We start from the raw sequence: 15,227 nt of genomic DNA, 5'->3' as shown, positions 1-15,227 counted from the left end.
GGAGGTCCCAGGAGGTAATGAGGGTAAAGTTACAATAGTGAGGACTCCCCCTGCACCAGGCTCACCCCCAACCAACCCCACACTCCAACTAGCCCCACGCTAAACAGCCCCACCCCAACCAACTCCACCTCAGCTTGGTAGGGTTTGGTTGTGTCCTCATCCAAATTTCATCTTGAACTGTAGTTCCCATAATCCCCAGCTGTCATGGGAGGGACCTGTTGGGAGGCAGTTGAATCATGGGGGTGGCTACCCTCATGCTGTTCTCATGATAGTGAGTGAATTCTCATGAGATCTGATGGTTTATAAGGGGCTTTCCCCCGACTTTGCTCGGCACTTCTCCTTCCTGCCGCCAGGTGAAGAAGGACATGTTTGATTCCCCTTCCACCATGATTGTAAGTTTCCTGAGGCTTCCCCAGCCATGCATAACTGTGAGTCAATTAAACCTCTTTCCTTTATAAATTACCCACTGTTGGTATGTTCTTATTAGCAGCATGAGAATGGATGAATACATGGCCCTAGGCCCAAATAACCTCACCCCCCAAAATAGCTCCACCTCAAACAGCTCTACCCCCTCAACCAACCAGTCAGCATCACCCTGCACCAGCCCCACCTTCTCAGGGACCTCTGGACTCAGACAAAGGTTCTGAGTCAGAAACAAGATTTCCCTCTGTGTACTCCACACAGATAATTTACATTTGAGTTTTTGGTTTTTTTCACGTTGAGGTTTTAAGGGGCCAATAAGCCCCCTTTTCCTGACCAACATTTGAAAGAAGATCAATTGAGAGAGACGTAAATCAGGTAGGTATCCCTGATAAAAGCTGGGAGACCCACCAAGTCAGCTGTGTGGCCTCAATGGGGCTCCTGAATTGTACAGACACCTCAACAAGCTGCCAGCTCCGAAGGCGACTGCAACCCCCACCCCAAACCAGCTTCCACAGCACAGTAGCACAGTGGGAAGGAAGACCAAGGCACACTCTCCAGGCCAGCCCCCATGGGATGTGAGAGGAAGGGAAGAGCTACACATGCATACACACACCTCCCTTCCAATCAAGGGTCACTCCTGGGCAGGTTGGAAGCTGAGCTCCTCTTCCCAGTTCTTTCCCTTTCAGAGCAGGGCAGTGAAGTTAATTCCCTCACCTCTGTGAAATAACGCAGGAGGAAGTGCTCCATGCTCACACATACATGCACACACACATAGGCATGCATACATACATGCACACACACAGGCACCGGGGAAGCCTCTGATTCTGTGGACCTGTGGGAAACCTCTGAGTACTGACTGGGTAGGTCTCATTACATGGTCCCAGTTGCAAACCAACTTTTCTCTAGGAGCACAGATGGCAACTGGAAGTTGAGACCTACTTATTTTCACATCTCTCTTTTTCTGGAGATTATGAGCTCCTTGTGGGGAGGGCCTCCCCAGCCCCCCACCTGCTATAGATCTCTAGAGTGAGCAACTAAGCCTGGTTTGCCCGACATTTCCCAGGTTTGGCACTCAAAGTTTCACGTCCCAGGAAACTGCCTTAATTCTGGGCCCACCTGGATATTTGGTCATCTTGAAATAGTCAATACATATTTGTTGACTGAATGAACTCAGGGCTGCATCCCCCACTCACTCCTGAGACGTTGAAGAACAAGGACTCAGTCGCAGGCGGCAATGGCCACGAGGTGGTCTCAGCCCCATTACCTGTCTAGGGGACAAAAGTTGCTTCTTTCCACACAGTTGTCAGCAAGATCCTCTTTTGACTTGGTGGAAGTGGAGAGGTGGGGGGTAAGTGTAACAAATATCATTGTTTTATTTGGTGGCTGAGACCTGCAGACCAAAGCTCTGGAGGTTGCAGAAAATTCCCCAGGAAGTGAATGCCCTCCATCCTTTATTCCTCAGCAGATGCAGAACAATGCGCAAGAAGCTGATGTGGGAAGTGTGTGTGCTGGGGACTGCATGGAGGCAAGTCTGAGCAGTGTTGATTACGAGACCAGCCCTAACATGCAGAATTGTTTTTAACTGTTTCAGGCAGTTGATTTGCTGCATGAGATGCTTTCGAAATTTCCACAAGGCTGACAAATGGCATTCCATGAAAAGTCAGGAAAATTGGCATTTGCAGGCATTTGCCAGCATTTGTGGAAACCCATGGCATGCTAGGTAGGGACTGAGGAGGAACAAGTTTCCTCAGGGGTCCTAAGAAAATCCCGGCCACCGTTTGCACCCTGACAGAGTTCACTGATTCCGCACAAAAGAAGAGCCTTGAGGATCTTTGCCATGTTTACCTGCAGCTGTGAAATCAGAGATGGCCAGGGTGAAAGAGTGCCTGCCGGTGCAGCATGCGTCCTGGTGATCAGGGGCAGGGGATGCAGTGGAGCAGAAGGGACGTTCTGGATGGTGTGGGTTCAAGTTGGGCTTTAATGAAAAGAAATGCAGGCAAAGTTTCCAGCTAGGAGAACCAACTGGAGCAAAAGCCCAGAGAATGAAATACAGGAACAGGTTAAAGTATGCTGAGGTACACAGGTAGGGGAGGATGAAAGATGGAACAGAAGGTGAGCTGGAGGGAGGGTCCCATCCAGAGCCCACCCTCGCCATTCCATCCCCAAGCTCCAGGCCTGCCTGGGGGAGGTCAGGGAAGCCCTTGACTGGCAGAGTGGTCTAGGTGGCAGCCACCAGGCTCCCCACCCTGAGTGTCAGACCCTCCTCATGCTATACTTTGGGGACCAATAAGGGACACCACGTTTAGAATAACTCAAGAAATAAAACCCCAAGTGTGACAGCTGGCACCAAGCAAAGTGAGCCGACAGGGCAGTGAAGCCGAGATGGGGGCTGTGAGGTTTCCTAATCCTCTCCCAGATTCAACCCACAAGAGGCCAGGCAGGCCTCCCCCAGGAGCAGGGCCTGCCCAGCAAATTCTCCCTGTGGCTGTGATATCATGAAAATATGTATATTTGGGCTGGACGTAGTGGCTCACACCTGTAATCCCAGCACTTGGGGAGTCTGAAGCGGGCAGATCAGGAGGTCAAGAGATGCAGACCATCCTGGTCAACGTGATGAAACCCCATCTCTACTAAAAATACAAAAATTAGCTGGGCATGGTGGCACATGCCTGCAGTCCCAGCTACTCAGGAGGCTGAGGCAGAAGAATCACTTGAAACTGGGAGACAGAGGCTGCATGCAGTGAGCCGAGATGGCGCCACTGCATTCCAACCTGGTGATAGAGTGAGACCCCATCTCAAAAAATGTGTGTATATATAATATATAAATATAATATATATACACATTATACATATATATTTATACATACATATGTATATGTATATGTATGTTTGGTCTCTGCCCCCTGTCCCTGTTTCATGCACAGACCTCCTAAAACCCTTGGAATTTCTTGAGCAGTAGGGGTGCTGGGAGAATCTTTTGTTCTATTATTTGGTCTTTGACCCTGTTTCCTGACACAGAGCTGCTAAATCCCTCAGAATTTCCTGGGTAACAGGAGCGTCTTCTGTTGTAATGAGGTGACTCTTTGTGGGTTCCTGGATTGGTTCTGGTCACTCGAGAGACCCAGCCAGGATTAGAAGCATGGAGAGGAGAGACAGGCTGGAGATGGAGTTCATAATGAATCATGCTTATGTGATGAAAATCCCTAAACTGCAGAGTTTGGGAAACTTCCAGGCTGGTGAACAAGAACACGTCCACATGCTGGGAGGGAATGTACCCCAACTCTGCAGGAAAAGAAGCTCCTGCATGGGGAGCCTCTGGACCTCACCCTGTGCCCCTGTTCATCTATCTTATCCTTTATTAAAGAGTAAACTGGTAAACCTAAGGAAGTGTTTCCTTGAGTTCTGTGAGCCCTAATAGTAAATTCTCACACCCGGAGGGGGTCTTTTGTGCAGGTGGATCAGAAGTACGTACAGGCCACAACCTGGGACTCGTGCTTGGTGTCTGCAGTGGGAAACAGTCTTATTGGACGGTGTCCTTTACTCTGAGTCTATACTAATTCCAGTTGATGTCAGAATTGAATGATATGGTGGAAAACCCAGTTCCTCTCCCACTTACCCTACAGACGAGAAGCAGTGAGCAATGGTGATAAGGCACCTCCCCCTCTAACTCCTACCCAGGCCACCGGTGGATTCAGGAAGTTTTTAGAAGAAAAAATTTCTTCTAAATGTAGGCCTTTTGCTCATCAGAGGACAGCACCAAAACCAGCCATTGAATGAAAGCCGATATTTCTAACATATATGTCAGACAGAAATCCTACACCCTGGATATATACATAAAAGTCTATCACAAATCAATAATAAAGAGACAACTTCCCTCTAAATCTGCAAGAGACTTAACAAGAATAAGTGGTCAAGAAATGATTGAAAAAAAGAATAAAGTCAGAAGATTTAGTCTACCTTATTTCAAGTGCACAAAATAACTGAATGCATAACCACAGGAAAAGTTGCTCAACATCCCTGACCATTAGAGAAATGCATATTAAAACCACAGTAAAGAACCACTACACACCCACCACAATGGCAAAAATTACAAATCCCAAAAACCACAGAGCTGGCAAGGGTGTGGGTAGGCTGGAATACTTACCATTGCTGGTGCGTGTGTGGGGATGGTTACACCACTTTGGAAAGCTTTTTGACAGTTTCTTTTCTTTTCTTTTCTTTTCTTTTCTTTTTTTTGAGATGGAGTCTCACTCTGTCACCCAGGCTGGAGTGCAGTGGCACAATCTCGGCTCACTGCAACCTCCACCTCCCAGATTCACACCATTCTCCTGCCTCAGCCTCCCAAGTAGCTGGGACTACAGGCACCTGCCACCACACCCAGCAAATTTTTATATTTTTAGTAGAGATGTGGTTTCACTATGTTAGCCAGGATGGTGTCGATCTCCTGACCTTGTGATCCGCCCGCCTTGGCCTCCCAGAGTACTGGGATTACAGGCGTGAGCCACTGTGCCCGACCAATAGTTTCTTAAATGGCTGAACATACATTTACCCTAATATTCAGCAATTCTTATAGGTCTATACCAACGATAAATAGGCCTATTAGATACTTGTACAAGAATGTAGGTTCATAGCAACTTTATTTAGAGTAGCAAAAAACTAGGAACAACCCCAATGCCCATCAACAAGAGAATTGATCAACAAATGGTAGTATATCCATTCAAAGAAATTCTACTCAGAAAGAAGGGGAAGAAAGACGGAGAAAAAGAACCAATTGCTGATGCATGCAGCTACTTGGATGAGTCTTGAAAACATGGGTGGAATGAAGGAAGTCAGACAAGACAGAGTGCAGACGATATGGTTCCATTTATATGAAGTTTAAGAACAAGCAGGACGCACTTAAGGTGATAAAAGTCAGATCAGTGGCTGCCTGCAGAGGGGATGGGGAGGGGATATGGCTGCCAAGGGCAGGATCTTTCTGGCGTGATAAAAATGTTCACTCAATCTGGGTAAGGTTCCATTGTCAAAATTCAACTAATTTTTCACTTGAAACTGTTCATTTTACAGTACTGAGACTATGCCCCCATAAAGTACTGTTTAAAATAACTTACAAACAGGCTGGGTGTGGCCTGTAATCCCAGCATTTCAGGAGGCCGAGGTGGGTGGATCACTTGAGGACAGGAGTTTGAGACCAGCCTGGCCAACACAGTGAAACCCCATCTCTACTAAAAATGGAAAAAGTGAGTCAGGTGTGGTGGTGTGCACCTGCAATCGCAGCTACTTAGGAGGCTGAGGTAGGAGAATCGCTTGAGCCAAGGAGGCGGAGGTGGCAGTGAGCTGAGATCACACCACTGCACTCCAGCCTGGGCGACAGAGAGACTCAGCCTCAAAATAAATAAGTAAATAAAAAATAACTTAGAAACAAACTGAAGAATGGTTTGCATATTACAACAGAACATAGGAAGGAATATTCTAGCACAGAAGCTATCTGCCCCTTCTTGAGCATCTCAACTTTTCCTGGCATGATGCAACACGCCTGTGTGCATTACCGCAGGTAGTGTATCATAAGCCCTTGAAGCAAGGGGCTTTCCGGGACCCAGAGAGACTCGGTGACTCCCCTGAGGGCCCCCGAGCTGTGCACAGTGGCAGAATCAAAACACAAGGCAGACACGCTGATACCAAGCTGTCAGCCTCCACATTCCTTCCAGGTGCTGGGCTGCTTTCTGTTTCTTTGTGTGAATCCCACGGCAGTCAGCAAGATCACTATGATTGCCCATTTTAAAGGTGAGGCAGCAGACTCAGACACGAAGTGGAGTGAGGATGTAAGCCCAAGCCCAGCCCGCTCTCCCACTAATACCACCCCTGCTCCCTGCCCCGCTCCCAGCCACCATTGCTGTCACCTCCCAAAGGTGCCACCTGTGCCCTCCCAAGACCTTGAGATGCAAACAGGAAAAGCCTCAGCAGCTCCAGAGGCAGAAGCACAGGTCAGGGATTCTCAGCACGGAAAAGGCCATGTCCCAGGCAGCCAAGGGGCAGAAGCACAGCCCCTGCGCAGCACCCGGTGCTTGGAGGAGATGTGCTGGCCCGTAGAACAAAGGGTCAGGTGAATATAGGGCGTTACGGCTTCCCCGGAGCTGTGTGCACTTCACTCCCCCTCCGGACTGGGAGGTCTAGCACACCGTGCCCATGCCTGGGGTGCAGGCCATCCCCAGCAAGTGTCCCTAGACTGAATGGCTACAGTAGAGTTCCTCTGTTGCCCTGTTGATGGCATTTAACAATGAGCAGGGTGCTGGACTGTCCCACTCGCTCTCAGGCGGACCACCAGTTCTGAGCCCCCCAGAACAGGCAGCTTCCCACCCTGTGGGAAGGGTTCGTTGAACTGGAGGAGGGTTTGCAGAGGGACTGCTGGGACACTGAAGGCCCCTGGGGAGGAAGGAGTTTCAGAAGGGAGCCAGTGGCTGGCCCAGGTGCAGCAGGGATGCGGTTGAGAGAAGACAGACCACACGTTTGTTGTTCTTGGGACGGGTCACCCTGTCCAGTCAGACAGCGGACTGGCTCCATGCCTCACCCTGAGCCCCAGCCAGCAAGCATCCTGGATGCAGCCAGGCACCTCCAATATCTCCTTCCTCTGGGTAGGTCCCAGCGGGAGGGAGGACCCTGGCTCCTTGAATCCCTCCCACCCCAAATCCATTGAGGGGACATGGCCCCACTCCCAGACACCCAAAGAGACACTCTTGCTGTCCCTCATGCAGTCTGCTCTGTCACGTGGCTCCCCTGAGGACCCTCAGTGACAGGCAGACAGTGTCATCACCAGTCCTTGAGAAACCTCTGGGTCTCAGTTCGGTTGAGAAAGGACGGCAGCCCTGCCCAGGTGCTGACCAGGAAATTGTAAGCAGGAAAGGAGTAAGATTAGAGACAGCAGCAGTGTCTAATGGAATTTTCTGGGTGGATAAGTGTTCACAATGTTAAATGAGTGTTCAAATACTCACAACTGAGTATTTGAAATGTGACTGCTGTGTCTGAGGAATTCAATTTTTTATGTAACTACATTCATGTGAATTTAAATTGACATTGCCACAGGTGGCCAGGGGCCATGTCCGAGGGCACAACCTGGGAGTAGCACCAGTTCTGCTGGGAGTGTCCCCCAGGAGTCTCTCTGGGTCCAGGAAAACTCCACTCCATCTCCACCCAGGCTGTGACTGCGCCCTGCCCTTTGCCCTGCCCGCCAGGCCTGGTTTTGAAGGTCTGCAGGAACAAGAAGGCATCTCTGGTCACCTAGGGTGGTCTTGGAAGGCCGAGCTAGGAACCTCTCAGAGGAGAGGGACAGACAGGGGTCCTATGGGAAGGGAGAGGGCAGGGCTGGTGACACCATAATGCTCGAAAGAAGCCACTGCTCCCGCCCAGCTCCCACTCCGTGCACCCCATCCTGGACATCCAGAGCCACTGTGATGTCCCTGATTCCTTTTCCAAAAAGTGAGGAATAAACTGCCCAGCACATTCTCCCCAGTCCCTCCCAGCTGAGCCCACCTTCTGGTGTGACCGTCACTGGAGTGTGGGTGGCCTCGTGGCGGGGCTGCATCCACCCTCCACGGTCTCAGCCGTACAGCCCCAACATAGGCTACTGCAGAAAAAGGTTCTTTCCATCCCCACATCCCAGAATACCTGCCAGCTGTAACAGGCCCTGTCTTTTTTTCAACCCAGTTTTTCAATGGCCTTTCATTGGCTTCCGTGTTCTCTGGCATCCACTTCCTTCCCTTCAAGCAGACCCTGATTCGGAAAAGGAAACCATATCTGTTGTGAGTCGCTCCTGCTGCTGTTTCCCCAGCACCCGGGACCCTGTCATCCGGGCAGACAGGGCTGTTTGTCAAGCTCAGGAGAGTCACCAAAAGACTTGTTGTTCCTGTGGGGAAGCTCAGCCAGTGCCTCCTCCAAGCAAACCTGAAGGGCTAAAAAACAATGCTCACCATCTAAGCCCGCTGCTTCCGTTGAAAGGGAAAGAGAGATGCAGAAGAAATGCGACTTTGATCCGTCATTCACACCCCGAAGACGCCACTTCAGTTTGCAGCGGGAGAGACGCATCTCTCTTTACAGCTGACTGAGACGTTGAGACGGCCGCTGTCTAGAGAGGAGTTCAGCATGGACGTGCTTAGTCACACTGGCGGCGGGAGAAAGAAATAGGGCAGCTGCCAGCCTGGGGACCAGGAGATGACAGTTTCAGTGACATCAGAGAGGGCTCTGAGCTTAATGGACACCCCTCTCTCTGCTTTGAAATATCCAAATTATGGCCGTCCCTGCAGGAAAAACACCAGCTTGCATCTCTGCAGCCACCTCCTTGACACCTGAATTTTGATGGGTCACTTTTACGTGTGGGTCCAAGCACCGAGCTGGCGTTTGGCTTCCATTAAGGGCAAGTTGTACGTGTTTTTCTCTTTTACCCAAATAAGTGTTCCTCGCCCGTGTCACCTCCTCAATCCCCCAGGCGTGTGCTGGCATCACTGAAGGGCTTTCATCTTGGCCACAAGGACAGGATGGCAGCCCCGATGACACCTGCAGAAGTATCCAGGGAAGCCTCTCCTCTGCTCCAGCACTGGGCAAGACTTGAGTCTCCACATTCTGCAGAAAAGTCCATTTTGGTCACTGAGGGAGCTGGAAGGGGAAGATGAAAGAGGCGTTGGTTCTGGCAGGGTGCCCAGCACATGCAGAGACTACAGGGAAATGACCTCTCCTTAGGAATGAGAAGGACACCCAGGGCTCTGCATTTGTGGCCCCCGGCATAGCTCACTGGGGCCAAGAGGAAAAAAACACCGGATTCAAGTCAGAGGACAGTGCTGCTTCTAAAAAGAGGGCAGAGACTTCAGAAAGGCAGACATGGAAGGGGCTTGGAATCTCCCATGTTGATGGAGGGGACTGAGAAGCCTCTCTGGGCTGTGCACACCTGAACCAGATGCTTCTCACTAGTGTCCCTGTTCTGAGGCCAGCCAGTTCTGCAAAGAATCCATATCAGCCCAGTCCACACCAGGCAGTTCTGAGCTGTCAGAAACAAAGAGCTTTTGTTTCTGTGCTGAGCATTTTCTATGTGCTTAATTCTCTGCACCAATCTCCAAATAGCCAAATTCTGACAATAATAGTGACAGTAGGAACTGCTGTGTGTTCTTGAGCTCACGTCACATGCCAGGAATTGTACTGAAGCTCTTGCTTCTCTCACTTATCTGACCCTCCTACCCTTTGAGGTGGCACAGCTGTCGATTGCACTTCACAGGCAGCTCAGAAGAGCTGACAAAATATGCCTGGCACTCCTGCCAGCCCTCTCAGGTCCCTGCTAACTATGCATGCAAAGAGCCACCTATTTTCTACTGTCCAGCCAAATGCCCCACCACCAGGCAGACTGCCATTCCCAAGGCCCTATTGCTCTTCTACGCCTGTTCTGTGGTGAGGATGTCACCTCCACTGCTGATCAGCGTGGCACCCAAACAAGGCTTGCAGGCTTGGGAGTCACACAGCCTAAGCGTGAGTCCCAACTTCATCACCTCCCCTCTGCAGGCCTACCTGGACCTCAGCTCCTCCACTCCCATCTTCTGGATGCTGCCTGCTCTCCGGTGCACCTTGAGGGTCAGGTGAGAGACCAGGCACTTTGTCGAGAACTGCGTCTGCTGCACATGCACTGATATTGTTTGACTGTGTCCCCACCCAAATCTCATCTTGAATTGTAGCTCCCATAATTCCCATGTCTTGTTGGAGGGACCTGATGGGAGATAATTGAATCATAGGGGTGGTTTCCCCCATACTCTTCTCATGGCAGTGAGTAAGTCTCACAAGATCTCATGGTTTTATAAGGGCGATCTTGGTTCTTATTCTTTCTTATCTGCTGCCATGTAAGCTGTGCCTTTCACCTTCCACCATGATTGTGAGGTCTCCCCAGCCATGCGGAACTGTGAGTCCATTAAACCTCTTTTTCTTTATAAATTACCAGTCTTGGGTTTGTCTTTATCAGCAGAATGAAAACAGACTAATACATGTTGCTCCAGCATCCATTCTGTCTGTCAGGGCAAGAAGGCCCAAGCCCATGTCTTGGTACCTTCTCCCTAGCATCCCCACTCTGATGCCTGGAAACCCCCTTGCAGGTTTCCACACCTCTGTGTGCCTGGGTGGTCTTGAGGTGGGAGGCAGGACTCAACTTCATAGGCAGGGCTCAAGCACCAGACCAGATTGAGGACTAGCTAAAACAAAAACGAGATGGAAACCACTTTCTAGAAGCCATGCCCAGCAGTGCGCCATGTCAGTTTACCATTGCATGGCAACACCTGAATGTTACCACCCTTTTCCAAGGCAGGGATCCAATGACCAGGAAGTTACTACCATTTTTCTACAAATTTATGCATAATCTGTCCCTAAATTTGCACGTAGTTAACAGTGGGTATAAATATGACTGCAGCACTGTTATTGCGCTGTTATTGCTCCCAGCACACTGCCTATGGGGCAGCTCAGCCCTTCAGGAGCAGTCATGGAGCTGGAACATGGTAGCCTCAATAAAGCCATTTTCTTCCACCACCGGCCACTCTTGAATTCTTTCCTGAATGAAGCCAAGAACCCTCCCAGGCTAAGCCCCAGTTTGGGCATCAGTCTGAGCACCCCTCGCCTGACCAAGGCTCGGAGTAAAATTTAGGAGAGATTTGGTGCTTTGGTCAGATGTTTAGATGCTGTAGTCTTGTCAGCTTGGAGGGCAGCAGAGCCTGAAGGCCACATTGTGGCACAGACCGGTGGCTGGCATGGGAGCTGGTAGCCATGGACCCACCTTTCTGACCATTGCCAGATGGGGCTGCCTTGGCTGTCCTTGCTGCAGAGGGACTTAGAGACTGGGGCCTGGACGTCCAGCTTGGACCCTCAGCTCTCCTACGATCCTGTAAGTTATTTGGACCCTGATCCAGCCCCAGGGGACAATTCTCTGCAGTTTCTCCCTCCCCCAGAGCATCCTGGCCACTCTCCCAGGCAGGGACTCCTCCTGGCCAGCTCTTGCCTCTGACCTGGCCTCTTGACCACCACAGTAGGTCCTCCCTCAATTCCCTCACCTTCCATTTCTGTCTTTTCAGCTAAGCCAGGTGGAAGCCCAGGGCCACAGCTTCCCTGCCCAGGAACCTTGCTGGAGGATACATCTCAGGCCGCTTTCTTCCTCCCCTTTGTTCTTTGCCACATCACTGGGGGCCTTCAACCCCCACAACAGATATGGAGGCCACAGATCAGGTGGCCAGAGCCCTCCCCAGCAACAGCCTCCATGCCTGCAGGAGCCAGGAAGGAGAGGAAGCCATGGGGTGGGGAAGACTCATCTTGGATTCTTTCTGAGACCCCCAGACACTGCCCACTCTACTGTGCTAGATGTTTTTCCTCCGTGCCTGGTTCTGAGTCACAGTCCACCCAGGTGGGGAGCCAGTTTGTCGGGGGCTTGCCTTCCATCTTAGTCACAGAAGCAAATTCCGCATCCAGAGCACGTCTCCTGCAGCTGGGGTGGGTAATGTACAATTATTCTAGTCTTCAGCTGAGATGTCTTTGCATGTTTTCCCCTTGGACTCTGGCCATGTGCACATGCGCACAAACACACACACACACGTGTGTACATCCCCACACAAGTGTGGGATTTAGGAGATGGATGAACAGACTGTAACAGCAGGCAGAGGGTCCACCACTTGGGTGCAATCCCAGTAGACCAGGAACTCTCACTGGATGGGCCACAGGACCCCAACAAAGCTCTGCAACCTTTGCAGGCCAGTGACTGTGCACAGGGGTCCACGAAGCCCTGCGATCTTTAGGCAACTGTGCATCCGTGCAGTTTGCAGAGAGTTGAGTCCTTTGATCAGACTATCAGGGAGCTCTCCAGCAGTTTCCACAATGAAGGAAAGGAAAGCTCTCTGCCCTTGGGGGTACTCAGCCCGTGGGGCCCTGGGGAAGAGATGTTCTGAGGATGGGAAGACTGCAAGGTGGGGGCTGGGCCTGAGCCTGGGCCTGCTCCAGTGGAAAATCTCAAAGAACACAAGCTTTCTCTCTCCTTGCTTGGAACACCCCATCCTGCCTGGAGCTCACTCAGGTCAGTCCCTACTTTGAGGGACCTCAGGGGGATGTGCAGAGTATTCCAGGCTGTGGAGAAGGGAGCGGAGCATGCAGTGGCTCAGTGGACTTTATAAAGCAAAGTGTGCCACATCCCCACGTCTCCGGGGCGATCTGAGCACTCCGGGCCTGACCAAGTCCCCATTCACTGGGAACGAGACCAGCACAGCCACAGAGGGGCACCTGCATGCTTCCTGGGTGAGTATTTACGCTGATAGGTTCAGTGCCCAGGCAAGGGGGAAATGTTCAAACATCAAACTGATAATGAATGCTTTCACTCCATCCAACTGCAGAACATAGAAAATATACAGCTTGAGGATGCAGACTGTTTACTAGTCTTAAATTGTGATGTTAACCTAGTGTATGAAAGGGAGGGAGAGGGAGAGAGAAAGGGCAGGTCAGAACTCATGGGATACAAGCGGCACTGCAAAGCCTGTGCATCAAAAACGTGTAGTTGAGGCCACTGCCCTTCGGATTCCATGGGAATCCGGTGAAAAACAGAGCACCAGAAAAGGGTAACGTGGGTGCCAGGGAAAGATACTCCCCCAGTGGGAGAGTCCACAGCCTTCTGCAACTGTGGCCCACCCAGCCCCCGGCAGCCTCCACAGCTGGGGTGTCATATCTGCTAGTCCCACAGTGAGTGGAGGGAGACGCCAGCCCCTGGCCAATAACTGGCTGCAGTAGCAGCCCCCACTGCAGCTCCCACAATGTCCTCTAACTTGCTTCCAGCTCCTCATGAAATCCAGCCTCAAGTTCAGCTCTGGGGATATATAATATAATATAATATAACATAATATATAATATAATATAATATAATACAATACAATATAATATAATACAATACAATACAATGCAATACAATATAATATATAAGAAATGATTACAACATGGACCTCACTCCGGCTTGGAGCATGTAGTTGGATGAGGAAATGAGGCCATAGAGGAACAGCAGTAGGGAGATGCAGGAGGAGCACAAGGATCTGACCTTAGGCTATCACTGAGGCTCTGTGAGCCTCAGTTTACCCACCTGCAATGGGGCTGGTCACCAGAGAATGCCCCTTACAGTGTGTGGAAGCTCTTAGTGCTGGGCTCAGAGTAAGCACTTGTACTGGTCATGGAGGACTAGGTTGAGCTGCATAACAAACATCCCCCAAATCTCAGTGGCTTTGACATGACAGACTTATTTCTTATTCCACTTTTCCACTGTCAATCTGCAGGGCAGGGGATCCCATTCTGCCAACAATGGAGCAGCCCCTATCTGGGTCATGCCAGCCACATGGCAGTGGCCCAGGGAAGCAAAGGAAAGGGAATCGCACACTGGCCCTTTGAGCTTCCACCTGGTGCTGAGCCAGGTCACTGCCACTTACACACCACCAGCCATGCAAGTCCCACGGCCACACCTAACCCCAGGCCAGCAGGGATGCCCCGTCACCACATGCAGGAGGAGGTTTGCTGAACACTGGGAGAGAAACACCCATGGGGCACTGCAGGAATGAGGGCAGTCTGTCCAGTGTTACTGCAGGGGTGCTGCAGGGGACATGGAGGGACACGAAGGGGGGCATCTTGAATGCAGGTTTGACCTCATCCCTCCTGCACGGCCATCCTTTCGAAAGATACCTATGAGAGTCTACTCAGTGCCAGAGACTTTGCTAGAGCCAGAAAGATAGCCATGGACAAACCAGATGATGATTTCTGTCCTCATGGGTGGCTCATGTTCCAGTTGAGGATACAAACAATAAACTTACTATGTAAGTGAGGTATAGACGGCCCTGCTGCTCCATAGAACCTTCCGGAACCATGGAAACATTCTCTATACTACACATCTGACTGCTGAGCACTTGAAATTTGACTGGTGCAGGCCGGGCGCGGTGGCTCACGCCTGTAATCCCAGCACTTTGGGAGGCTGAGGTAGGCAGATCACAAGGTCAGGAGTTTACAACCAGCCTGGCCAAGATGGTGGAACCCCATCTCTACTAAAAATACAAAAATTAGCTGGGCGTGGTGGCAGGTGCCTGTAGTCCCAGTTACTCAGGAGGCTGAGGCAGGAGAATTGCTTGAACCTGGGAGATGGGGATTGCAGTGAGCCAAGATCATGCCACTGCACTCCAGCCTGGGTGACAGAGTGAGACTCCNTCTGGTGCAATGAAAAGATGGATTTTTCGTGTATTTAATTTAGGTAGACATGAGGGGCAGTGGCCGTCGTACTCATGGCACAGATGGAGATTATGAAGTGATGAGAAGTGCAAGGTAAACTCAAAGCAGAGAAAAGGCCTCGAGGGAAGTTGGGGGCTGCCGCAGTTTCAGGTAGGGTGCCCAGGAGAGGCTTTGCTGAGAAGGGCCATGTGAATTTAGACCTAAAGGCAGTGAAGAGCAGGCTCTGGGGATAACTGTGGAATGAGCATCCCAGGCTGAAAGAAGGGCTTGTGCAAAGGCCCTGTGGCCATGAGAGCCAGAGCTCATGTGAGGCAGAGGGAAGGCAGGAATAATTGTCTGGTGGGGGGTGTGCTGTGGTGACCTGGAAAGGAGCTGTGGTCCGTGGAATAATGGCCTCCCAGAGATGTCCACGTCCTAATCCCTGGAACCTGTGAATATTACCTGGTAAAAGGAATTTAGCGGATGTGATTAAGTGAAGGATCCTAGGTTATCCAGACGGGGTTAATGTAATCACAAGGGTCCTTATCCTTATCAGAAGGAGGCAGGAAGATCTTAAT

The sequence above is a fragment of the Theropithecus gelada genome, chromosome 1 (assembly GCF_003255815.1).
Source record: "Theropithecus gelada isolate Dixy chromosome 1, Tgel_1.0, whole genome shotgun sequence".
NCBI lineage: Eukaryota > Metazoa > Chordata > Mammalia > Primates > Cercopithecidae > Theropithecus > Theropithecus gelada.
This window is presented reverse-complemented; position numbering follows the sequence as displayed.